Source organism: Rhinolophus sinicus, chromosome 14, assembly GCF_057876585.1.
Source record: "Rhinolophus sinicus isolate RSI-liver-muscle chromosome 14, RSI-T2T, whole genome shotgun sequence".
NCBI classification, from domain to species: domain Eukaryota; kingdom Metazoa; phylum Chordata; class Mammalia; order Chiroptera; family Rhinolophidae; genus Rhinolophus; species Rhinolophus sinicus.
The window spans coordinates 120,592,636-120,619,067 of record NC_142514.1 but is presented as its reverse complement, the minus strand read 5'-3'; the positions used below and the strand labels follow the sequence as shown (position 1 = coordinate 120,619,067).

Sequence of the window (26,432 nt, the reverse complement as noted above, 5' to 3'; positions counted from 1 at the left end):
TTTCACTGACAAACGGTATGTAAAACTGAAAACAACAAAAGAACAAGACAAACAAATGAAGAAAGGAAAACTTCATAGACACAGATGATAATTTAGTGGTTCCCAGAGGGTAAGGAAGGAGGGGGGTGGTAGATGAGGGTAAAAGGGATCATATATATGGTAATGGAAAGAGAACTGATTCTCGGTGGTGAACAGACAATGTAATATATAGATGATGTATTACAGAATTGTACACCTGAAATCTATGTAACTTTACTAACAATGTCACCCCAATAAACTTTAATTCAAAAAGAAAACTGAGATGTAACTCAGCAATTGTAAATATAGTACAAAATTTTACTGGAAATGGAGGAAAAGCAACATCACCTTTATATATTGAACATCCAAGCACAAATGGCAGTGACACAGGCTATCATCATGCTATTCCATACCCCACATCAACATATCCATAAAACTCCTTGACCTCCCAAAGGAAGAAATTTCCATTCTGCAAAATCTATCAGTAGTAATTTTAAAATATTCATCCACACCAGTTTCAAAGGGAAACTTTAAAAAGATGCAGATTTCTAAGCTCCACTTCAGAACATGTGTACCATGTTTAAGAAACAGAAACTTTAATTTGAAACCTATAAAATAAAACAGAAATCCTTAGATAGTGCTAATATAATGTCAGATTTGGGTACCTTAGTGCTATAACTTTTATGTTATTCAGATATATTATTTATGTCATTCAATCGTATTGCTATAAATATGAATCGCTATTGAATATGTTTCATTCTGGTCTACTAATTTCTGTCTCCGTAATATTGCCTAATATTTTGCTGAATACCATGAATACTTGTTGAATAAATACATTTAGTTACTCAATCTATTAAAATATATATGCATATGTATGTTTAACAGTATATATTAGTGATAGATTTTTTTTCTCTAGCATATATTATACTTCTCTCAACTATGTGAATGACAGGAATATTTTATTGGCTGTCCTGATATGTTTTTTCTGATTATTTAATGAACAGTTTTCCATAGCCCCAGCTTCAGAATATCCACTTGCTGTTATGAAATATAATAAATCTTCTTCCTAGCAATTAATCACTGCCTGGTAGCATGTATGATCTACAGTAAGGTTCAAAGACAAACTAATTTCATGCTATTGTTTATATCTAGATCTACATGAATCATACTGCACCAAAATGTTAGGTAAAACCATTCTTCAACCTTCAATAATGTTTATTTATTGTGAGATAAAGATGATGATAACAAATACTGGGCCTTTGGACAACAGAAACTAAGACTTTTTTTCTCTATTGTTCTAATTAGAAATTACCTACCAGGAAACAATGTATTGGATAATCCTTTTAATTAAATGAAATGTATTACAATTTCTGTTAAATATAATGAATTAAATTTTTATGCTCCTAAATACGATATATTATCTTATATTTAGATTTATTTCCTCACTTAATTCAGCATAACAAATGATATAATGGATGCTGTTAGGATTTAAATAACTGGCCCATAGTCACACAGTTACTAAAGCACAGGCAGGATTTGTACCTAAATCTGTACTTTCCACTACATCAACATCGCCTGTGAATGATAAATAAATGGGACAAATCCTTAAGGGTAACCTGTGAAAATCAATAATTGTATGTACTCATATACAATGTAACTGCAAATTTATGTTAAAATCTGAAATACCTCGGTTTTTAAAAAGAAACAAAAAAAAGTACAACTAATTGGACCCAATGCTAGATCTCCAAATCATTCTCTTCTGAGATAGAGTTCAGAAAAAAATGAATATATACATTTTCTCATAACTGTCTTCGACTTATCCAGTTTAGGGAATGATAGACTATAAGAAACTCAGGTTTCCCAAATGCAACAATTAATTTCTCATGAAAATTTTACAAAGTTTTATAAGGTAATTATTTGTCTAGTAATCTAAATAATAATAAAATGTGATATATTCATAGTAATTTGTTTTCTATCTTCAAAGCTGGAAAGATTGATTCATTGACATATATGTTATTTTTTCATTTTTTGTGGATTATTTTTTTTAAATGTGTTTTTATTATTTACAAAACCGCAAATGCTAACAGTGTTTCCAAGTGTACGTCCTGTTGAGACCAGCTTTTGTGACCCTATGAAAAGTATTTATAAATTCAATCCAGTTACACACAACAAAAAAGCTGTGGACCAAAAGGATTTGTGCTTTTTTTTCCATTTTTTATTTTTATTTTTTTTTGGGGGGGAGTGGAACAGGACTTTATTGGGGAAAGTGTGTACTTGGAGGATGTTTTCCAAATCAAGTGCTTGGTTTTGAGGTGAGTGAAGTGGCAGAGCCTGGAAAAACTCACTGAAATTATTTACACAACTTCCTCATCCTCCATAGAAAAATCTGTGCTTCTCATGCCCAGAATCACTATTATTTGCCACTATGCCTGGAGTTATCAGTTCCTTGAAAATCATTTAAACCAGTCTTATCCATACTTACACATTTTGAGATTGGGCAGAAAGAAATCAAGGAGTCTCTGCCTTATTTTACTGTTGGTGACATTAATTCACACCAAAAAGCCATCTACTGGCTCTAAAATGTATCTAATTCTTTTTTTCTTTTAATTTTCATTCTTCATTCTATGTCAACACAGATAAAATACTTCTTTCATAGTTAAACCTTGTATACATATATTTGTGGTGTTACAGATACATATACCTATATCTATCTATGTGTGACTTTATATTTTAAGGCTGATGCCAGAAAGATGCTGACCTCTTTGCCAAGATGTGTCCTTTGGTTTAGTGTCCTTGATACAATTTTTGATTCAATAGAAAAATTCTATTTGATCTGTTAAAAATTTTTATACACGACATAAAATGAATTAAACTTATTAAAATTTCAGAATTTAATATATTTAAAATTTCCATGTAGTATTCATATAGTGCCTTTATTAATTTCAAGATAATTTTATAAAGTATCCTTAAGAAATATTTGCTAGCATTTTGCCTTAATTAAAATGTTGACCACCATTTCCTCTAGCTATGTTATTTCTTGAGATTTGAGTAAAACCATCCTCATTAACTAAGTTCTTATGGATCAGAACATTATTTTATGTAAAATATTTTAAAATGCCTGATATCTGAATCTATATAGAACAATATATTAAAACTGGAGCTAACAGAGTTGAATTTTCCCAGTGGTTTATATAATTAAGAATTGTTTTCCATCAAAGTCAAATTCATACAAACGTTAAAAGCAACCTCAACCAACCAACCTCAACATGAATAAAAGATCTATGATTTCCTCTATATGCATTTTTTACATTCATTAAAAAAACTAGTAAGGCTCTTGTTTTGATGTTTGATTTTTCTTTAGTTCAGTTTACTATTCCTTTCACAAAAATATAATATCAAAACTCATCACAGTTTAGCAGCTGAGAATCTCGACCAAAAAGAAACAGACATATTTAGGCAGATTTATGTCAGCATTTGAAGTAGCAAAGAATATTTGCTTTCATAGACCAGAGCAATGACTTTCCATAGACCTGCATATGTCATGCTTTACCCTATTAATGAGGATCATGTTGGTGAAACTGTCAACCATGTTTCTTATCTTAGTAATTCAAATTCCAAACTAGACACATTGATAGTCTGTTTATTAAACTGACTCAAGACTGTGCAGTCGAATCTCTGGGATTCTATTTTGTTCATTTACAAAGAGTTTTAGTTTAAAATTTCATGTTGGGATTCTTATTGAAGCCTTGGATTTCCATAGTGAGAAATAATTAACAATTATTAAATAAGATTCTGCATTTTCACATCAAAAATAGTTTGTGACTGTGGATTATCCTTCAAAGTTGTAACAGCATTAATAAATTGGTATTGTTGAATGAGAAATTATTACATGACCAAATAACCTGCAATGTTCTCCTTCTCTCTGATTATATAAACCTAATAAAACTTCTATGATTAATTTTAAATGTAACCACCTTTCTAAATTCCCACATACCATTCTAGCCAATACAAATATCTCCCTACCTTAAACTCTTAGTCATTATGATATTTTCTAAGATTCTTAATAAAGGAATCACAATATACTACGGTGTAATGATGACTTCGTAGAGTGTCACATACAATGCATACTATTCCTGTGTCTAGACAGATCTTGGATTAATAGATATTATTTTTTAATATTATTTTTTTTAACTTTATTGGGTTGACAATTGTTAGTAAAATTACATAGATTTCAGGTGTATAATTCGCTATTACATCATCTATAAATCCCATTGTGTGTTCACCACCCAGAGTCAGTTCTTCCATCACCATATATTTGATCCCCCTTACCCTCATCTCCCACGTCCCACCCCCTTTACCCTCTGGTAACCACCAAACTATTGTTTGTGTCTATGAGTTTTTGTTTCTCATTTGTTTGTCTTGTTCTTTTGTTGTTTTTGGTTTATATACCACACATCAGTGAAATCATATGGTTCTCTGCTTTTTCTGTCTGACTTATTTCACTTAGCATTATACTCTCAAGATCCATCCATGTTGTCACAAATGTTCCTATATCATCTTTTCTTAATGCTGAATAGTATTCCATTGTGTATATATATCACAACTTCTTTATCTATTCATCTATCGAAGGACATTTTGTTTGTTTCCATATCTTGGCCACAGTAAATAAATCTGCAGTGAACATTGGAGCACACGTGTCTTTATCTATAAATGTTTTCAGATTTTTTGGATAGATACCCAGGAGAGGGATTGCTGGGTCATATGGTAATTCTATTCATAATTTTTTGAGGAACCTCCACACTGCCTTCAATAGCAGCTGCACCAGTCTGCATTCCCACCAACAGTGTATGAGGGTTCCTTTTTCTCCACAGCCTCTCCAACACTTGTTACTATTTGTCTTGTTGATGATAGCCATTCTGACTGGGGTGAGGTGATATCTCATTGTGGTTTTTATTTGCATTGATGATTAGTGATGTTGAGCATTTTTTCGCATGTCTATTTGCCATTTGTATGTTCTTTGCAGAAATATCTCTTCAGGACATCTGCCCATTTTTCAATTGGGTTGTTTGCGGTTTTTTTTTTGGTTGTTGTTGAGTTGTAAGAGTTCCTTGTATATTTTGGATATTAGCCCCTTATCAGAGGAACTGTTTGAAAAAATCTTCTCCCATTCAGTTGGTTGCCTCTTTATTTGGTCGATGGTTTCTTTTGCGTGCAGAAGCTTTTAAATTTCATATAGTCCCATTCGTTTATTTTAGCTTTTACTTCCTTTACATTTGGAGTCAAATTCATAAAATGCTCTTTGAACCCAAGGTCCATAAGTTTAGTATCTATGTTTTCTTCTATGCAGTTTATTGTGTCAGGTCTTATGCTTAAGTCTTTGATCCATTTTGAATTAGTTTTGGTACATGGTGACAGATACCAGTCCAGTTTCATTCTTTTACACGTGGCTATCCCATTCTCCAAGCACCATTTATTGAAGAGGCTGTCTTTTCTCCATTGCATGTTTTTCGCTTCTTTGTCAAAAATTATCTGTCCATATTTATGTGGTTTTATTTCTGGGTTCTCAATTCTATTCCATTGGTCTATGTGTCTGTTTTTCTGCCAATACCATGCTCTTTTGATTATTGTAGCCCTGCAGTACAAGCTAAAGTCAGGAAGTGTGATACCTCAAGCATTGTTCTTTTTTCTTAAGATTCCATGGCTATTCGGGGTCTTTTGTGGTTCCAAACAAATCTGATGATTTTTTGTTCTATTTCTTTAAAAAATGCCATTGGGATTTTGATGGGGATTGCATTAAATCTGTATATTGCTTTGGGTAATATGGTCATTTTAACTATGTTGATTCTTCTAATCCATGAGCACGGAATGTCTTTCCATTTCTTTGTGTCTTCTTCAATTTCTTTCAAAAATGTCTTATAGTTTTTAGCATATAGGTCCTTCACATCCATGATTAAGTTTATTCTTAGGTATTTTATTCTTTTTGCTGCAATTGCAAAAGTAATTGTTTTTTGTGTTTCTTTTTCTGAGATTTCATTGTTAGTATATAGGAATGCAACGGACTTTTGTATGTTGATTTTGTAGCCAGCAACTTTACTGTCTTTGCTGTTTCTAATAGATTTTTGGTGGAGTCTTTAGGGTTTTCTATATATAGCATCACATCATCTGCAGAGAGTGACAATTTAACTTCTTCATTCCCAATTCGGATGCCTTTTATTTCTTTCTCTTGCCTGATTGCTCTGGCAAGGACTTCCAACACTATATTGAAAAGCAGAGGTGATAGGGGACAACCCTGTCGTGTTCCTGAACATAGAGCAAAGGGCTTCAGTTTTTCACCATTAATTAAGAGTTTAGCTGAGGATTTATCATATATGGCCTTTATTATGTTAAGGTATTTTCCTTCTATACCTATTTTATTAAGTGTTTTAATCATAAATGGATGTTGTATCTTGTCAACTGATTTTTCTGCATCAATTGATATAATCATATGATTTTATTTTATTTATGTGATGTATCACATCGATGTATTTCTGGATGTTGAACCATCCTTGCGCCCCAGGGATGAACCCAAGTTGGTCGTGATGAATAATCTTTTTAATGCATTGTTGTATTCAATTTGCTAGAATTTTATTTAGGATTTTTGCATCTGTATTCATCAGAGATATATTGGTCTGTAGTTTTCTTTTTTTGTGTTGTCCTTATCAGGTTTTGGTGTCAGGGTAATGTTGGCCTCATAAAATGAGTTAGGGAGTACTGTCTCTTCTTCGATTTTTTGAAGAGTTTGAGCAGGATTGGTATTAGATCCTCTTTGAAGGTTTGGTAGAATTCACTAGTGAAGCCATCTGGTCCAGGACTTTTGCTTTTGGGAAGGTTTTGGATGACTGATTCAATTTCGTTACTGGTGATCGGTCTGTTTAGATTTTCCAGTTCTTCATGGTTCAGCTTAGGAAGGCTATATGTTTCTAAGAACTTGTCCATTTCGCCTAGGTAATTGAATTTGGTGGCATATAGTCCTTCCTAGTAATCTTGGATGATCCTTTGTATTTCTGTGGTGTCCGTGATAATTACTCCTTTTTCATTTCTGATTTTGTTAATCAGTGTCTTCTCTCTTTTTATCTTAGTAAGTCTAGCCAAGGGTTTGTCAATTTTGTTAATCTTTTCAAAGAACCAGCTCTTTGTCACATTAATTTTTTCTATTGTCTTTTTGTTTTCTATTTCATTTAGTTCTTTCCTGATTTTTGTTATTTCCTTTCTTCTGCTGACTTTGGGTTTCATTTGTTCTTCTTTTTCTAGTTCTTTAAGGTGTAGCATGAAGTTATTTATTTGGGATTTTTCTTTTTTTTTGAGATAGGCCTGTAGTGATATAAATTTCCCTATTAAAACTGTTTTTGCTGCATCCCAAAAATTTTGGTAGGATGTATTTTCATTGTCATTTGTTTCTATGTATCTTTTGATCTCTCCTCTAATTTCATCTTTGACATGGTCATTCTTTAAAAGTATGTTGATTAATCTCCATATATTTGTGGTTTTCCCCGCTTTCTTCTTGCAGTTGATATCCAATTTCAAAGCCTTGTGATCAGAGAATATGCTTGGTATGATTTCAATGTTCTTAAATTTGCTGAGGCTGATTTTATGTCCCAATATATGGTCTATCCTTGAGACTGTTCCATGTACACTACAAAAAAATGTATAGTCTGATGTTTTAGGATGAAGTGATCTATATACATCAATTATGTCCATTTCACCTAATGTGTCATTTAGGGCTGTTATTTCATTATTTATTTTCTGTTTGGATGATCTATCCATAGCTGTCAATGATGTATTTAAGTCCCCTAGTTTAATTGTGTTTTCGTCAATTTCTCCCTTTTGTTCTGTTATTAATTGCTTAGTATATTTCGGTGCTCCCTGATGGGGGACATAAATAATGATGACTGTTATGTCTTATTGTTGTATAGTCCCCTTTACCATTATGAAATGTCCATCTTTGTCTCTTGTTACCTTTTTCACCATGAAGTCTGTTTCATCTGATATCAGTATGGCTATACCTGATTTTATCTGGATACCATTTGCTTGGAGTGTCAATTTCCACCCTTTCACTTTGAGTCTATGCTAGTCCTTCTAGCTGAGATGTGTCTCTTGGAGACAGCATATGGTTAGGTTTAGTTTTTTGATCCAATCTGCTACTCTGTGACTTTTTATTGGTGAGTTCAGTCCATTTACATTTAGGGTGATTATTGATATGTGAGGATTTCCTGTCATTCTATCTTTAGTTTTCTGGTAAGGTTGTGACACTATTGTTTCTTTGCCTTTTTGTTCTTGTCTATTATTTCTGTTTGGTGGTATTCTATGATGTTTCCCTTTATTTCTTCTTTTATTACAGTACGTATTTAAGTTCTGGATTTTTTTTTTTTTTTTTTTTTTTGAGTGGTTATCCTTAAGTTTATGTAAAAGAAAGTTTGATATTTAGAGTATTTCATTTTGTTCAGCACGCTTACTTTCTCCATTCCTATATTCCGGTTCAGGCCTTTACTCTCTCCTTTTTTATGTTTTGTTTGCCACAAATTGTCCCTGTTGATGGTGGTCGAATAACCTCCTTTAATATTTCTTGTAGTGCAGGTCGTGTATTAGAAAATTTCCTCAGTTTCTGTATGTCTGGAAAGGTCTTAATTCCTCCTTCATATCTAAAGGATATCTTTGCTGGATATATTATTCTTGGCTCATAATTTCTCTCTTTCAATAGTTTGAATATTTGTTTCCACTCCCTCCTGGCTTGTAAAGTTTCTGCTGAAAAACTCTGATGATAATCTAATGGGCTTTCCTTTGTTAGTTACTGTCTTCTTTTCCCTGGCTGCCTTGAGGATTCTTTCCTTGTCGTTGATTTTAGGCAGCTTCAATACAATGTGCCTTGGCGAAGGCCTATTGGGATTGAGGTAATTAGGTGTTCTATTTGCTTCTTGGATTTGAGGATCCAGTTCTTTCCACAAATTTGGAAAGTTCTCATCAACAATTTGTTTGAATATATTCTCTGTTCCCTTCTCTCTTTCTTCTCCTTCTGGTATGCCCATTATTCTTATATTGTTCTTTCTGATGGAGTCAGAAAATTCTTGTAGAATTATTTCCTTTATTTTAAGTCTCAAGTCTCTTTCTTCTTCCATCTGTGTCATTTCCAGGTTTCTATCTTCAATGTCACTGATTGTTTCCTCCATCTGGTCAACTCTACTACCTAAGCAGGCTATTTCATTCTTAATTTCTTCTATTGAGTTCTTAATCTCCAGAAATTCTATTTGGTTCTTTTTCAAAATTTCAATTTCTTTCGTAAAATGCTCATGTTGTTCTTTGATTGTGTTTCTGAGTTCACTAAACTGCCTTTCTGTGTGTTTTTTTAGGTTTTTTTTTGCATCTCTTTGTGTTTTTTTAGAACTGCAATCTTGAGTTCTCTGTCACTTAAGTCACATATTTCCATATCTTTAAGTTCCTTTTCTGGAGACTTTTTACTTTCTTTCTGAGCTGTCTTGTTGCCTTGGTTATTCATGGCAATTATTGATTTACCATTTCTCTTCCTAGACATCTACAGGAGTGGCTCTGTAACAGGTTGATAGGAAGAGGTCTTTCTTTTGTTTTCCAGTACTTGTTGGTAGAATGTTTTATTTTTCTCTCCAACTGCAGCCTTTTTTTTTTCTCTGTCATGGTAGTGCTATGTTTTCTCTGCACCATTCCACCTTCTCACAAAATGGGGGGATTCCCTGGGAGATGCACTTCTCCTCTGTTAATAGTTTGTCTGGGTCCCAGGGCACAGTGTCCGTGTGGGTATTCAGAGAGCTTTTGAAGTTCCTGCACCAGATTCAGAGCCCGTGTGCTTCAGCAGTTCTGTTTACTCCTGCAGGGATCCACCCAGATAGGTGGGGCCATGGGCAGGGTGAGGTGTGAGAGGTGGCCCAGAGCAATGGCAGCAACAACCACCACAGCTGGTACTGCTTCCGCAGCTCCCTCCCCTTTGCCAGACATCGTTGGACTGCGAATCTGTGTCTGTGGTCCACAGTTCTCAGAATAGCAAATATTCTGTTATTTTGATCTGACTCTGCTACTGTTCTGCTTCTAGTACTGGGCAAGTGGGGGTGGGATGAGCTCTGGGAGGGTGGGGAGAAGGCAGCTAGTCTCAGTGCCTAAGGCTTCCGTTCTCTCCTTGGCAGTGAGGGCTTAAACCACCTTTTTCAGTCTTCTTCTCTCAATCTTTTCTCTGAGGTTTCTGCTGTGAGCACTGGGTTCAGCCGTGTTATATGCTGTCCCCTCAGCCCTGTAGGCCATAAACAGAGCCCTAGCAGTCCAATTTCTTCCCTCTCCCGCAGCTGCGGTAGTTCCGGGATGCGGCGAGCTCGGAGCACTGAGCTAGGTCTGCGTCCTGTCTCCGCGCTGCTCCGTCTCAGCACTTCTCCCTTCCCTCCTCCCCGGCTCATGCAATTTGCCCACCTTTAGGTGAACTCAGTAGTGGCCTCTTCGTCTTGCCTGTCTGCTGTGCAGGGAGTCCTTTGTGGAGTTATAGTTGTTCGATTAGTTGTAAATTCCAGGGGAGATTTACAGAGGCTCACCTCACGCCTCCATTTTGATGATGTCCCTCTCGTACTTTTCTCTTAATAGATATTTATTTTATACATGTGACATGAATAAATGAATAAGTGCATAAATTAATAAATTAATATGTGATAGATGAATGTTTCAGTTTGTCATGATTTCCCTTTTAAAAAAATAAAGCATGACTAAGATTATCATTCTAATGAAAATATTTCCATCATCGTTTATGATTAAGGATTTTGGAGTCAAAGTAATAAGTTTACATTTGGAGAATATAGTTATTGGAATAGTTTGGATATTTATGAAGTATGCTATACATGATATCACTTTGTTTTAGCAGACAAAAGCAAAAAGCATTCATCTGTAGTGAAACTACTTACTTAAAAAGAGGGGTAGAAAAAAAAAACAAAGCTTAGAAGGTAAAATAGGAGAAACTTTAGTGACTCGGTTTAGTGATGACTTTTGAGGTATAACATTAAAGGCACAATCCATAAAAAAAGGCTGGTTAAACTAGACTTCATTAAAATTAAAAATTTGTGCTATGTGAAGACATTGGCAAGAGATTGAAAGGACAAGCCACAGAATGGGGGAAAAATATTTTGAAGGCAAATCTGATAAAGTACTGTTTTGCAAAATATACACAAAGAACTCTCAAAACTTAGTAAGAGAACAACACTATTAAAAGATGAACCCAAGACCTTAACAGATACCTCCCCAAAGAAGATATGCTGATAGGAAATAAGCATATGAAAAGATGTGCCACTTCATATATCATTAGGAAAATTCAAAGTAAACAACCATGAGTTACTGCTACTAACCTTGTAGAATGGCCAAAATACAGAACACTGACAACATCAAACGATGGGAAGGATATAAGGTAAGAGAAACTCTCATTCATCGCTGGTGAGAATGCTAATGGTACAGCCACTTTGGAAGACCGTTTGGCAGTTTCTTATAAAACTAAACATACTTTTACCATATGATCCAGAAATCGTGTTCCTTGGTATTTACTCAAAGGAGGTGAAAACATATGTCTACACATAAACTGACTAATAGATGTTTATGGAAACTTTATTAATTATTGCCAAACCATGGAACCATCCAAAATGCCCTTAGGTAGGTAAATGGATTAATAAACAGATACATCCAGACAATAAAATACTATTGAAGTGCAAAAAAAAAAAAAAAAAAAGAAAGAAAAAAATAAAAAATAAAAAAGCTATCAACCCATGAAAAAGCATGGAGATACCTTAAATGCATATACTAAGTGAAAGAAGCCAATCTGAAAAGGTTACATATTGCATAATTTTAACTAGGTGACATTCTGGAAAAGGCAAAACTATGGAGACAATAAAAAGATCAGCAGTTGGCAGGCATTCATGGAGAGAAAAAGATGAATAGGCAGATCGCAGAGGGTTTTTTAGGGCAGTGAACATACTCCGCATGATGATGGATACACATCTGCATAATGATGGATACACATCATTAGACATTTGTCCAACCCACAGAATGCACAACACTAAGAGTGAATCCTAATGTAGCCTATGAACTTTGGATGATAACTAAAATGTAGGTTTATTAATTTTAACAAATGTACCACTCTGGTAAGTTTTGTCGATAATGAGGGGGCCTGTGCATATATAAGGGTAAGGAATATACGGAAAATCTCAGTACTTACTTCTCAACACAGCTATGAATCTAAAACTGCTCTAAAAAAATAAGAGGTAAAAATTAGGTATGAAGTTTTAGGTTCTAGTCCCAGATTTTCCATAATTTAGTGATTATGTGACTATTGTTCTACAAAGGAGATTGAGGTAGAGAAATATGAAGACCAAATATTTACTGCAACTTTGAAGTCATTGAGCATAGTGGTAGGAGAGACTCTCAATTGGATTGGAGTGAAGGGTGAAAGAGAGATTGGATAAGTGGCACTTTGGATCCATCCACATACCTCCCCACCTCTTATTATCAATTTGGTGATATTCTTTCTGTGACTCTGATCTTATGGTAGGAAGACACAATACAAGTTGAAATGGTGTGCATATAATTTATAGAAGAGGAAGAATATGAAACTAACAGTAGACAATAGATTACAATAAAATTGAAGAGAAGAGAAAACATTTCAGATCCACATCAAGTAGTCCCACAGCCATTGCTGTGGGTTGAATCTCACTGAGGACAGCTCTTCTCAAGGCAGAGTGGAACTAGATCTTCTTTAATTTCTACTCATGTCAAGGAATACTCTTCTCCACTCTCTGTTACTACCAATTTGACAATGACTGAAAAGCCACAATAGCCCAACTCTGGCAAAGCGACATATCAAATAGAGACATGTTTAATCTTGGCTCATGTGCTTTTTCATTTTTTTAGTCATCTTGTCATAGGGATGAGTAGAGGGAAGGGTATCAATGTCACAGGAGCAAGCCTGCTAATAATTTGAGCAAGGTTCTCACATGACTTACGTGTAAAAATTGGATCCTTGTCAAGTCTCATCTCTACCAATTTAACTTTACAGTTGGATGCTATTTAAAATGTCTACCCTTTGAACAGTCATTATATGATGCCTCATGGGAATCCAATAACAAGTCAGGGCAGGGACTTTTTCTCAAAGAAAAAAAAAATTCTAAACAGGATACAATTTTGTCTAGTATTTTAGCAGTAGTCAATAAATATGTTCTGTAATAGGCCAATAGTAAGTATTTTAGACTATGAATGTCATGCAGTCTCTCCTGCAACTACTTAACTATACTTAGAGTGTGAAAGAAGCCATTGAGAATATTTTAACAAATAAATGAAACTATGTTAAAATTAAACTAGCTTTATAAAAAGCAGTAGGGGGCTGAATTTGGTCTTAGGCATTAGCATGCCAGGCTTTATGTGTTGTGGGTTGAATTGTGTCCCCCAGCCTCAAATTTGTATATTGAATTCCTAACCCCAAGTATTCCAAAATGTTACCTTACTTGGAGATAAGATCTATATATGGAGGTAGTTAAGTGAGTCTTATAAAAAGGGGAAATTTGAACACAGGCTCACATAAAGAAGCAAGACATATAGAGAGAAGACATCATCTACAAACCAAAGGGAGAATCCTGGAAGATAACCATCCCTCACAGCCTTCTGTGAGGAGCAACCACTTCTGCAACATGCTGATTTTAGATTTCCAGTCTCCAGAACTGGAGGAAAAATAAATTTATGTTGTATAAGCCACCTAGTCTGCTATACTTTGTTACACCAATTTTAGCAAACTGATGTACGAGGTCTGAGAATGATGTTCGGGAACTTGTTGCAACAACATTGCTAACCTTTTTTCAATATGAGAGGGACTCATATTGAATTTGTACCAACTGGACAAACAGTTAACCAACTTTACTATTTGTAAGTGCTGAAAACGCTGTGCTGAAAAGGTAGGCGGTTGTTTTTGCCAACAATCCATGGCTCTTGCATCAGGACAATGCCCCAGCTCACACGGCACTGACTATGAGGGAGTTTTTAGCCAGTAAACAAATAACTGTATTGGAACACTCTCCCTACTCACCTGATCTAGCCCCCAATGACGTCTTTCTTGCCCAAAGATAAAGGAAATTTTTAAAGGAAGACATTTTGATGACATTCAGGACATCAAGGGTAATATAATGACAGCTCTGATGGCCATTCCAGAAAGAGCATTGCAAATTGCTTGGAATGGTGGACTAGGCACTGGCGTTGGTGCATAGCTTCTCAAGGGGAGTACTTCGAAGGTGACCATAGTGATATTCAGCAACGAGGTATGTAGCACTTTTTCTAGGATGAGTTCTTGAACTTAATTGCCTGACCTTCGTATTATGTTCTAGGGACTCTCAGCCACCATGATACACCCAAGTATCTACAACAGAACATTTCAGCCCAGTTTGATTTGCTAGATCAGAAGGACCAAGTAGCAGAGTTGCAACAAAATCATTAGGTGAGGCTTTTCTTGCTATAAGCTGAAAGTTAGCATATTTTGGGATCACCTATAATTCTGTTGAAACAGCACACTCAAACATATCCTCTTGAAAACCCTAAAGGTTCTTATAAGCATTTTGTCTATTATTTAATGTTATAGGATCACAGTGAAATAACTTGCCCTTCACTGGGAGCAAATATTCTGACATGCTTCTGTAAACAAACAAGCAAATATCTGGGCAATCGTGTGGTATTTAGTTTTATTTCAAAGGAGACATAAATTAAGTGTACACTATGCACTTTTAGGTAGTAAGTACTACGAGCATTAAGAAAACTTAAGAGAAAAATAGAGTAGCTCCTGCACATCCTGTTCCATTACCTCTCTGTCCTCATCTTCTACTACTTCCTTATATGCTGATCAACACTGGTATTTTTTTTTTTTTTCTGTTCTCAAATGTATCAGCATGTGTTTACCACAGAGACTACATTTACCATTTTATTTTTCTGTAATGCTCTCCCAATGTATGTCCACCTATCTCACTGCTGGGTATAGACCAGATGAAGCAGAGAGACATATGGACATACAGTGGGAGAGCATTCCAGAAAAATGAAAAAAGTAAGTAATTGCTCACAGGAGTAATGTTGGTCAAAGTGTCAGGGTGCCAAGAATGAAACTCTCAAATGATAGTGAATATGCTGATTTACCTTCCATTTGCCCTACCAGAACAATGCTGTACTACTTTCCCCTCAACTTGTGTTCCAAAAGACTTACGATCACCATAGCTTCAATGGGCTCCCTTTCTTTGTTGTTTTTAAGGGCCTAAGCAAAGGGAGGATAAGGGCAGGAGAAAAGTGGGATTGGAAATTTTCTTTCTCTTGCTCATTCCCTGGTGAACTCCTATAATTTGGTTTCCCTCTTTATCCAAATGTCAAATATGTTTTCCCTTGCAGACTCTTGGCTTCAATAAATGTTTCCTTATCTTTTGCCTTTAGGTTTAAGGGAGGTAATAGCTCCCTGATGTATTATCAGCCCACGGGTAATAAATAGTTTGATGTCCATATCCCTGAACCCTACCCACACCTTTTACAAAATGTTCCTTTAGTAAATTTCTAAGTTGTCCAATTTGAAGGTCCACTGCACATCCTGCTTGGATTGTTACCAATTAGATTTCAAGAAAGTAAATGGTATTGGATGCTTTAGTCTAATGGTAGGAAATTTAAAGGTGGGATTTTGTTTTAGAGAACTGAAAAGGATAATGGTCAGGATTCATCCACAAAGGACAAAGAGGATACTTTTGCACCTTCTAGACTGACTAACATAAGGAAGGTGGTAAGAGAAATATCCATGCTTGAGAAGAATGATGGTAAACAATGTCCTTCAGGGAGAGTGAGAACATAAAGGAATGTTTTTAATTTAAGAAAGAACATAAAGAAAGATTGGTGAAGAGGTTGAAAGTATAGGGGATATGCCCCTGACCAGATCCCAGAGACACAGTGGTATAGTTTCAGATTCATGGAGGGCATAATACTTCAGTCAGAAAAGTGGATATATTGAATTTGAGTATGAGAAATAGGTAGGATATCTGGATTACTGATTACTTCTAGTGACTGACAAAAATCAGTGACTAAGGGTATGATGACATTAATCCTGATTGCTTCAAAGAGATAATAACCGTACAAAGTCCATCAGTTCTTCCCAAGATCCCAGTGGTCCTTAACAACATGAAGACTCAACTGATGCTGAGGTTGAGGGTGGTAGAAGGACAATTATAATGCAGGCATGAGATTTTCTTTAGACTGTTTCCAGTGAAGACCTGGAGTCTGGTAGAGGGATGGATTTATTCAAAATTCAAGGGTTCCCTCTTAACCCTTTTGCTAAAGACACCAAGGCTGGCAAATTAGCAATATTTTCTAATTTTTCCTATCTCGTAATCCTTTTTCTATGGATATAATTTAACAATTATTCTTTAGGTGAGTAGAATCTAATTTAAGCTAAAAAACTGAATTCCATTTTTTTTTTTTTTTGCTAATAGTAATGCAGTTATATAAGCTAGAAGCTGACATATCATCTATTCTACACAACGTTATTATCCTTCAACAAAGATTATGAGATTTTTAATGATAAAAATAAACATATCGCCAAGAAAAAGAGAAATCATCCAAACTAGACTCAGATGTGACCCAGATGTTGTAGCTACCAGACAGGTAAATTAAAATAATTATGATACATCTGTTAAAGGCTGTAATGAAATATAAATATTAATGGCAGATATAATAAGATGCTAGCACAAGAGATAGAAACTATAAGAATTAACTGCAAAAGATGGAAATGTACAACACAGTAAAAAGATAAGAAATAACTCTTACAATTTCCTCAAAGGAATCAACACAGCCAAGAAAAGAATGAATGTATTTCAAGGGTAATCAATAGAAATTACCTAGATGGCAATATAGACAATTAAATGCAACCAGATAAAGACACATACTACCATTAGGAGAAAACACCATGAGAAAAGAAAGCTAATAAAATATTTCAAAAAGTAAAAAAAAGCAAATAATAAAATAAACAACAGCAGAAATAAAACAAATCAGATTTAAAATACACGAAATCAATGAGCCTAAATTTGATTATTTGAAGATAAAAATGACTTTGGTAAATCTATAGCAAGACTGACGAGGATTAAAAGGAGAGACAATGCAAATGCCAATATCAGGAAAAAAACTGATATCACTACATATTCTACACATTGAAAAGACAATAAGAGAATATGAAGACTATGCCAATATATTTGACAAACAGCATGAACAACTTACTTGAAAAACACAAGTAAAAAAGTCTAAAAAAACAAATCGAATACATAAGCAGTATTATATAATATTTTGAATTCATAAACTTAAAACTTTCCAAAGTAAAATTCAATCCCCAATGGCTTCAACGGCAAATGATTTAAAATCCACAAGGGAAAAATAATACCAACATTTTACCAACATAGTCAATGAAGAGAAAAGGGAAGAATATTCAACTTGTTTTATGAAGTTAGAAAAACTTTAGTACCTACACGTAACAAAGACATCGTAAGAATGAAAATTACAGTGAAATTCCATGCAAAAACTATGTCAGTACCTTAAAATATTAGCAAAGAGAATAATTTTTTAAAGTGAATACTCATTGCCCTGTGGGATTTATCCCAGTTATAAAAGGGTTGTTTAACATAAAACAAAATAAAAAAGTAACATGTATCCCCAGAATGCAAGAATGTTTTTAATTATTTTAAATAAATCAATGCAATTCAGCACATTATCATAAAGTAAAAATTAATATCCTAATATTTGGTGCAGAAAAAATATCTGACACATTTCAAAACCCCTATATTTTAAAAACTTTAAGCAGAATAGTGATAAAAGGAACTCAATATGACAAATGCTACCTAGAAAAATCCTACAATTAACATTTATTCAATGATGTAGTGTTGAACACTTTCTCCTGAGGTCTGGAATAAGACAAAGATGTTTAGTACCCTCATGCTGTTTGGTCTTGTATGAAATCCGTAGCTAATGTATTCAAGAAAAAAAGTTTATATATTAGAAAGGAATTAGTATGTTCTCTGTGTTTCTAAATGATGTGACTGTGCAACAAACACCCTAAAAATCTAGGAATAATGAATTATAATTAGTCATTGAATTTAAAAATGTTTGATAGGTTCAACAGTGAGTATATAAAATTCAATTGTATTCCTTCATACTATCAAAAAATAAATTGGAGAAAGAACTAAAAACAAACATATACAGTAACATCTTATTTAGCAAACATTCGTGTGTGTGTATACAACAAAATACAAATGCCCCTAATGTTTAAAGAACTTCAAATCAATAATAAATTATCAGTAACCTAATGAAAAAAATTGAGTAATAGGTATAAATTTTATTAAAACTTTGATGGATTTGTGTATCTATATTTATCTATATTATACACATAGTATATATGTGTGCATATAATATATATATGAGAGAGAGACAGAGAAAGAGAAACCCCTGATACACCCAAGTGTCTGCATACATGTGGAACAACTTGTTCTTTCCTATATTCCTGGTGGAATCATAAAATGAAACCACCACTTTGGACTTTGGCAATGTCTTTTAATATTAATGTTTAGATAAATCTACATAAATGATGACTGTAAAATAATACTATTAAGATATATTATATTCCTCACATCTGTACACATATATATGATAATCACATCAAAGGTAACAGGGAAATTGGAACTGAAACGTCTAAGGTTCTTGGCATTGTCCAAAGTGCTACAATACAGCTTTAATGTATTCTAATAAATCAAGAATGCATATTGTATTCCATGGCATATCTATGCTATATCTAAATATCTAAATAAAGCTAAATAAGAATGAAATGAAATAATAAAATAATCATTAATAGAAAGAAAGCACAAAATGAGGAAACACAAAAAAACAAAATGTAAGATATCAGATTAAGGCACAGAGCTAAATTAGTAATCCCATTAAAGTAAGAGAAGGAAATAATCCAAATAATGACAAAGTTTCTCTGACTGGATAATAAAACACAAGCTGACTATAAACTGTTTTTTAAGAAAGAAACCTTTGAAATGATAAAAATATGAGAGCATAGGAGACTAGTTGTAGATGAATTACTATCAGACGAAGTGGTCTGTAAGCCAAGAAACCTCAGCACAGAAAAGGAGGAGTATTTAAGAACATGAATAGGATCAATCTATGAGAAATACATAAAAATCTTAAATGTATATTCAAGATATACAAAATATCTTCATATTATATAGTGCATTTAGTTGACAGAATTAAAAGAAAAAAATCTAGATAAACCTAAAAGCACAGTAACAGAATTTAACATAACTGTCATTAGCTAGGATAAATAGAGAAAAATAAGGAGGAGATCTAAACAACTTAATTTAATTAAAACATTGGCTGAATTTACCTACATAAAATGCTACACTTAAGAACTATAGAGTATATCGTCATTTCAAACACACATGGATTATTTAAATAATTGGTACTCTTCTGATCATGAAACACTTCATGACAGATTGGATTGTAAATATAAATTTGACAGTTCCAAAAGATAATAGAAGAGGCTATTTTCATATCCTGTGAACGATGTGTTTTTAAGCAGGACACACCCACAAAAATTATCAGAAAGAAAAACAAAATAATTTATTACTAAAATTAAGAACACATGTTTCAGTGCTGATCTATAAGTCAAAATACCTTATAAAATAACGTATACCATGCAATTGCATTTATCACTTTGATGATGGTTTTGGTTATTAAATCACCAAGCTATGCCTGAACTATGTAAATCCTTTCTTTCTCTGCTGTCAAAAAAAATGGAACTAAGAAAGAAGAGTGTGAAACAAATCACATGTTATCATTGCCTCATATAGGCACAGCTAAATACATTTCCTTTAGTTTTTTTTTAAATGAACTATTACATATACTAGAAAGAGAGTACACTTTGATCAAGACGATAAAATACAAAATTTAGTTATACTATTTGTCCAGAAAGTGACACTGTCATGCTGATCGATAAGGGACAATGATGAATGAGTCCTTTCTTTCTTTCTGTATGTCAGTATATGTGGTACAAGCAGTCAGACCACCCATTAAGAGCAGTTTTATTAATAGTTCCTGCTTACATAAGGGTACTTCATTTATCAACTTCATTGACTGCGACAAAGTGCTTATGCCACTGGCAAAGGCTGGCTCAGCCAAGGGGCAAAAAAACAGCTACTGCAGGAAAGTCACTTAAAGAATGGGGCCTGCTTGTATCAGCCAACTTAGAGATTCCCCTAATTGTTCAGCTGAAGAAAAGAAATGGAGGAATCAAAAGTCCTAAAATATTTTTTTTCCTCATAAACTGGTATTCCTAATAATGGCAGTGATTATAATTATATGAGTAGAGAAAAGAAGATCAAGTGTTGTCTTGGTTTGCTGTATCATGATTAAATGGAATTGTTTGAATATCCTCAGAATTTTGAGGCTAATGTTTATTTATATAATTAAGGCAGAGTGGAAAATTAGTGCCATGTGGTTTAAGAGGACTTATCTGAAAAATCTGATGTCAGCTTACAGATTATGTTTTCAAAAAGTATAAATAATGCAGAAAGTGTTCTCTAGTCATAGTTTAATAAAACATTGAATTAATAACAAAATCAGATAGCAAACAAACTAATAAACAAACAAATAAAATAACTTCCATCGGGAAATTATAAAATCTGTTAACTCCTGGGTAAATTTTCACATTTCCTGGAAAAGAACAATTACGACAATATTATGTATCAAAACCCATGGGATAAATACATTTGTAAAGCAGCATGTATAAGAGCAATCACTGATGTATTTTTGAAAAGCATAATAGTAAATGAATTAAGCAACCAAATAAAAAGTTTTAAAAAGATAAAATAAACAAGAACAAAATACAATTATTGGGATCTAAATACAGTTTTCAGGGTACTTTAATACTTAGTCTTGTTTTATTTCTGTTTTTAATATTTACAATGTCTTGCTCTGTGTCACTTTCAAACACATATATAAACAAAGGATAGAATTATGTCTCTTTTAAAGTGAGAGTTTCTTGTTTGATATGAACAAATATAGGAAGTGCTGTTTGTCATATTGTTCCTAACTTTATTTTTATAATTATCCTCTAACATAGATATAAACAAATTATACTGATTAAAATCTAAAACCCTTAGGGATATTGAAATTGTTCACTGTTCCCATGCTTGATTCAACCCCGAGTTATGTCTGATTCCCAAAGTACGACTTGTTCTTAGTGAGTAGTATGGACTTAGAAATTCAAATACTATAGTCGATCAGTTATTCGTGATACTGCCTTTTCATACTACCAGAAATGGGCATTATTCTGAGTTATTCCCTCACAAAATCCAGGAGTGCTCAGGAGACTCTTGTTTCCACTCCAGATGTCACTGAAATTCATTATTCTGAGTTATTCCCTCACAAAATCCAGGAGTGCTCAGGAGACTCTTGTTTCCACTCCAGATGTCACTGAAATTAAGGCCTCATTTCAGGGGCCAGTGCCAAATCCATGATGCTTTTGCATACCTTTTCCACTGTCATCACTACCACCCTCATTATCCTCACATTGACAGCCATCTATGTCACTTTGAGATCGTTGCCCTCCCTTCTTTGCTTTTAGGTCATGGACAGTATCAGGGATGCTGCTCTCTGATTGGAGAGAGACTTGGACTGTAGCTAAAAGGAAGACAGCACAAATGACCTCACAATAACAAACTTTCCTTAGGGCACACACAACTATTTTCTTGCTCTTCTACTCCCAATAACAAGCAGGCTTAAAATACCATGGGCTCATCCCTTATGTTGTCTTGCCTTCATGTTCTCCCCTTACTGGGAGACAGGCTGGAACAAGCACCTTAAATTTCTGAGAAGGTGAAACCTTAGACCCCAATTTCACAGTTTGGGGAATGCATTAGCTCAAGTAAAATCAGTGCACCTGTGCTGCAGACACTTTTTTCAATTTTCAACTTTCTATACCTGCTATCTAAACTACTTTCATGAACATCATTTCCTTTTCCTTAACCCACTGGTTTTCAGGCCTAAATATAATTAGAATCACTGGGTTGGGTGATAAAAAAAAAAAAAAAAAAAAAAATAGATGATTTAATTACTATCTTGGATCTGTGGTTACAGAGTTTTATCTCAGCATTGTTATTGATTTTTAATCTCTATGTGATTTGCGCAACTGTAAAAGGGATTCTGTACACAATCATTTCTCTTTATAACTCTAGAGAATCAGCATATAGTTTGAAAACTCCCAGGTTTTACATGCTGAAGTCCATGATGCTAGGTTTCTATATATAGAGTTGTCTGCACAAGCTAACTTTAAATAAAATGTTACTAAATAGCAAATACATTATACTTAATAGAGGTAGATATTTATGTGTATTCACATGTATATCTAATATAACTTTTTGCTTAATAAAGAGGACTAAGTCTTTTATTGTAAATTCCATAAAGGCAAGAATGTGTCTGGTTTTCTTTCCTGTTCCCTATCTGCACCTACCTGGCAAATTACCTTGGTCCCACAGATGTGCAGAAAAAAAACAAACTATTCATATGAATAACTGATAAATAAATGACATTTATATCCCCAGCCTTAATCTCTCATTTGAGCTTCAGGTTCATGTACTCAATTGACTAGTTATTGTTAAACAGAAATCTAGATTCCCCCTGCAGATTATCTGACCCCACTTTTTCTTACCTCACCTTCATTCTTAGAAAGTCTTTGTCAGTTAACCGTATTCTTATTTATCCAATTGCTCAGGCCAAAACTGTGTGAATCATCCTTGATATCTCTCTCTCACTTCACTATCAATAAAAAATCCTTTAGCAAGCTTTGCTAGCTCTTTCTCCAAAATAAATCTGGGTTTAATCCACATTTTTCTGTCTCCATGGTTACCACTCTGGTCATTGCTATCCTTGCATTTCACCAGATTACTGAAATTACCTCATCTGTGGCCTTCTAGGCTTTATAACATCCCTCTCCTCATCAATTTACAGCAAACAGGAAAAGCAATATAAAAAAAAAAAAACAGATTAATTGAGATATGATAAACCAGTCACTCATTAAAAGTGTACAGTTCATTTTTTTTAGTATATTTACTGATATATACAACCATCCCCAGTCAATTTTAGAACATTTTCAGCATCTCAAACAGAAAACACATGTCCTTCAGTTATCACTTGCATATCCCCTCATCCCCTATCCTGTCCCTAAGCAACTTCTAATCTACGTCCTGTCTCTATAGATTTCCCTGATCTGGACATTCATATGAATGGAATCAAATAGTATATGGTCTTTTGCGACTGGTTCCTTTTACTTAGCATAACGAACTTACAGTTTATAATAAGTATTTCACTATGTATCAGTACTTCATTCCTTTTTATGGTTGAATAATATTCCATTATATAGATAAATCATGTTGAGCTTACCCATTTGTCCATTGATAGATATTTGGGTTGTTTCTAATATTTTAATCTTATGAATAATCTTGTTATGAACATTCAAGTACATGTTTTTATGTGGATATATGATTTTATTTCTTTTGATATTATATCAAGGACTGGAATTATTTACATCATATGGTAACTTATATGTTTAACCATTTTAGGAACTGCCACATTGATTTTCAAAACACCTGGATCATTTTACATACTCACTAGCAGGACAGGAAGGTTCTGACTTCTCTACATTCTCACCAAAACTTGTCATCTGACTATTTGAGTCTAGTTATTTGGTGAGTGTGAAGTAATGTTTCATTGTGGTTTTGATTTGTATTTCCCTAATGACTAATGATATTTATCTTTTCAAGTGCTTTTTCAAAATGTATACTCTTAATGCCTAAATTAGGTGATGTCACTCCCTTTCCTTGTCTTCAGTGTATTTCCAATGCTTAAAACAGTGGCTGGTACATAGTAGAAAATTAATAATTAATATTTAATAATGCATGAGAAATGAATGCATGATGAATAAATAACTACATAGTAGTATAGAGTGCTTCTTAGAAATTAACATTTAAAAGTTCAGCTAATCAGACCACTTTTTCCATGTTTTTTCAAGGAGCAAGGATAAAAGTTAGAAAAAATTAAGAAGAACATATCTGGATATTAAAAGATTGTCCTAAAGGCCAAATGACAGTCTAGTAACTTGCTATTCAAAGAGTGGTTCGTGGACCATTGCTATCAGCATTGCCTTGAAATGGTTTGAAATGGTCCTGGATCTTAAGTGATACCTAAGAAAGGGGACATGGTTCTTCTTCTAGTACTTAGTTCCTGAGGCTTCCATCATCACCATTACCCTTCTGTTATATGATACTGCTGTCAAATGTTAATAGTGGTCCTCATAGCACTGCCACTATTAGAAGCATCACAAATCTTTCCTCTGCTTTGCTTGCCACTGAGCAGCTTTAACACAAATAATTCTACTGATGTTGTCAAGAAAAGGCATCGCAACTTATTGCTGATGCATACAATATTAATCTCTGAGATCCCTCCTACCCCATTCTTAGAAATCCCCAAACACCACCTCCCCATCTAAGTGTGGTTGAAGCTACGTTCTTCCAGCTTCCATTCATCTTCTAACTCCATGGAAAGTGCAAATTTGTTTGTTTTTAATAACTTTTATTAATTTTATTGGGGTGACATCGATTAGTAAAATAATATAGGTTTCAAGTGTACAATTTTATAATACATCATCTATACATTTCATTATGTGCTCACCAACCAGAGTCAGTTCTCCTTCCATCACCATATATTGACCCCTTTTCCCTCTTTTTTGACTCCCTTTCCCCTTACCTTCTGGTAACCACTAAACTGTTGTCTGTGTCTGTGAGTTTTCCTGTGTTTGTCTTGTACGTTTTTTGCATTCTCTATTATATCCCACATATGAGTGAAATAATATGGTTCCCTCACATGTGGGATATAATGAACCAGGCATTGATATACCAATTTAAATACCTGGAAAGCTAAGGTTTATAAATATTAACTTTTCAAAAGTCACCCACCCAGAAGTAGAAGAATCATGATTTTACAGTTTACCTAATGAATAGCACAATCCCTATGATTCAGTGAAACAAACTTTGTTTCTTTCTTTTCCCAGGATAAACTTTCTACATTGTTATATATATATATATATATATATATATATATGATTTATATATATGTGTGTGTGTATATGTCATATATATATATATGACATATATATGACTATATATGTCATATATTATATGTGATGTAGTCACCTGATATAGTCATGATATATACATATCTCAAGATACAGTCTCCTGAAACAGCCTCCTTTTATTTCTACCTGTGATAGTTAATTTTATGTGTCAACTTGGCTAATCCACAGTACCTAGATATGTGGTCAGACACTGGTCTAGATGTGGTTGTAAAGGTATTTTTGGATGAGATTTACATTTAAATCAGTAGACTTAATTAAAGCATATTATCCTCTCATAATGTGGTAGACCTCATCTAATCACATGAAGGGCTTAACAGGAAAAAGATTGGCTTCCCCAAGAAAGAAGGAGTTCTGTCAGTAGAATGTTTTTGGATTTGAGTAGGTCTCTAGCCTATCCTGAAGATTTTGGGCTTACCACCATCAGCAATCATGTGAGCCAATTCCTTAAAATCTCTCTCTCTCTCTCTCTCTCTCTCTCTCTCTCTCGATATATATCTATATATATTATATATCTGTCTCTCCATATATATCTCTCTATATCTCTATATCTTATTGATTCTGTTTCTCTGGAGACTCTTAACATACCCACTACCTTTCCACATGCTACCTACCTATCCCTAAAGCTCCTTTTCCAGGAACCTTCAGCTGATATTATCTCAGTTTCATTTGAATCTACACACGATTATGTGGCAACAAATTCTCTCATAGCATACCAATATATTTACTTGATTTATCTTCTCTAGAATATTAATAACAGAGAACAGTATCTCAGGTACAGTATCTTCTTTACTCAATATGAATCACCTAACATGATTCCCTGCTACACAGTAAGTGCCATATATATATATATATATATATATATATATATATATATATATATATATATAAAATAAGAAAATGAGGACTATAGAATAGATTATATATAAATTCCCACCTAAGACTTTAATCTAACTGTCTCTCTTTTCACTTCCCCCCACCTTTTTTGTAATGAAAATTTCACTTTAATATCTGTGGAAATTTAATAATCAGCTTAGAAACTCTAAAGCATTTTGAATCACATTATTTACCACAGAAATTAAAGATTATATTAATAACAGCAATTTTATTTTTGCCATTAAAATGTAGAAATGAATAGATGATGATGTTAATAGAG

At 33.8% G+C, this 26,432-nt stretch overlaps 1 long non-coding RNA gene across 2 annotated transcripts in view; it reads right to left on the bottom strand.

Moving 5' to 3' along the window:
* The window catches only part of LOC141572197 (uncharacterized), an 831,933-nt gene that overhangs the window by 75,487 nt on the left and 730,014 nt on the right, over window positions 1-26,432 (bottom strand). The window lies entirely within an intron of this gene.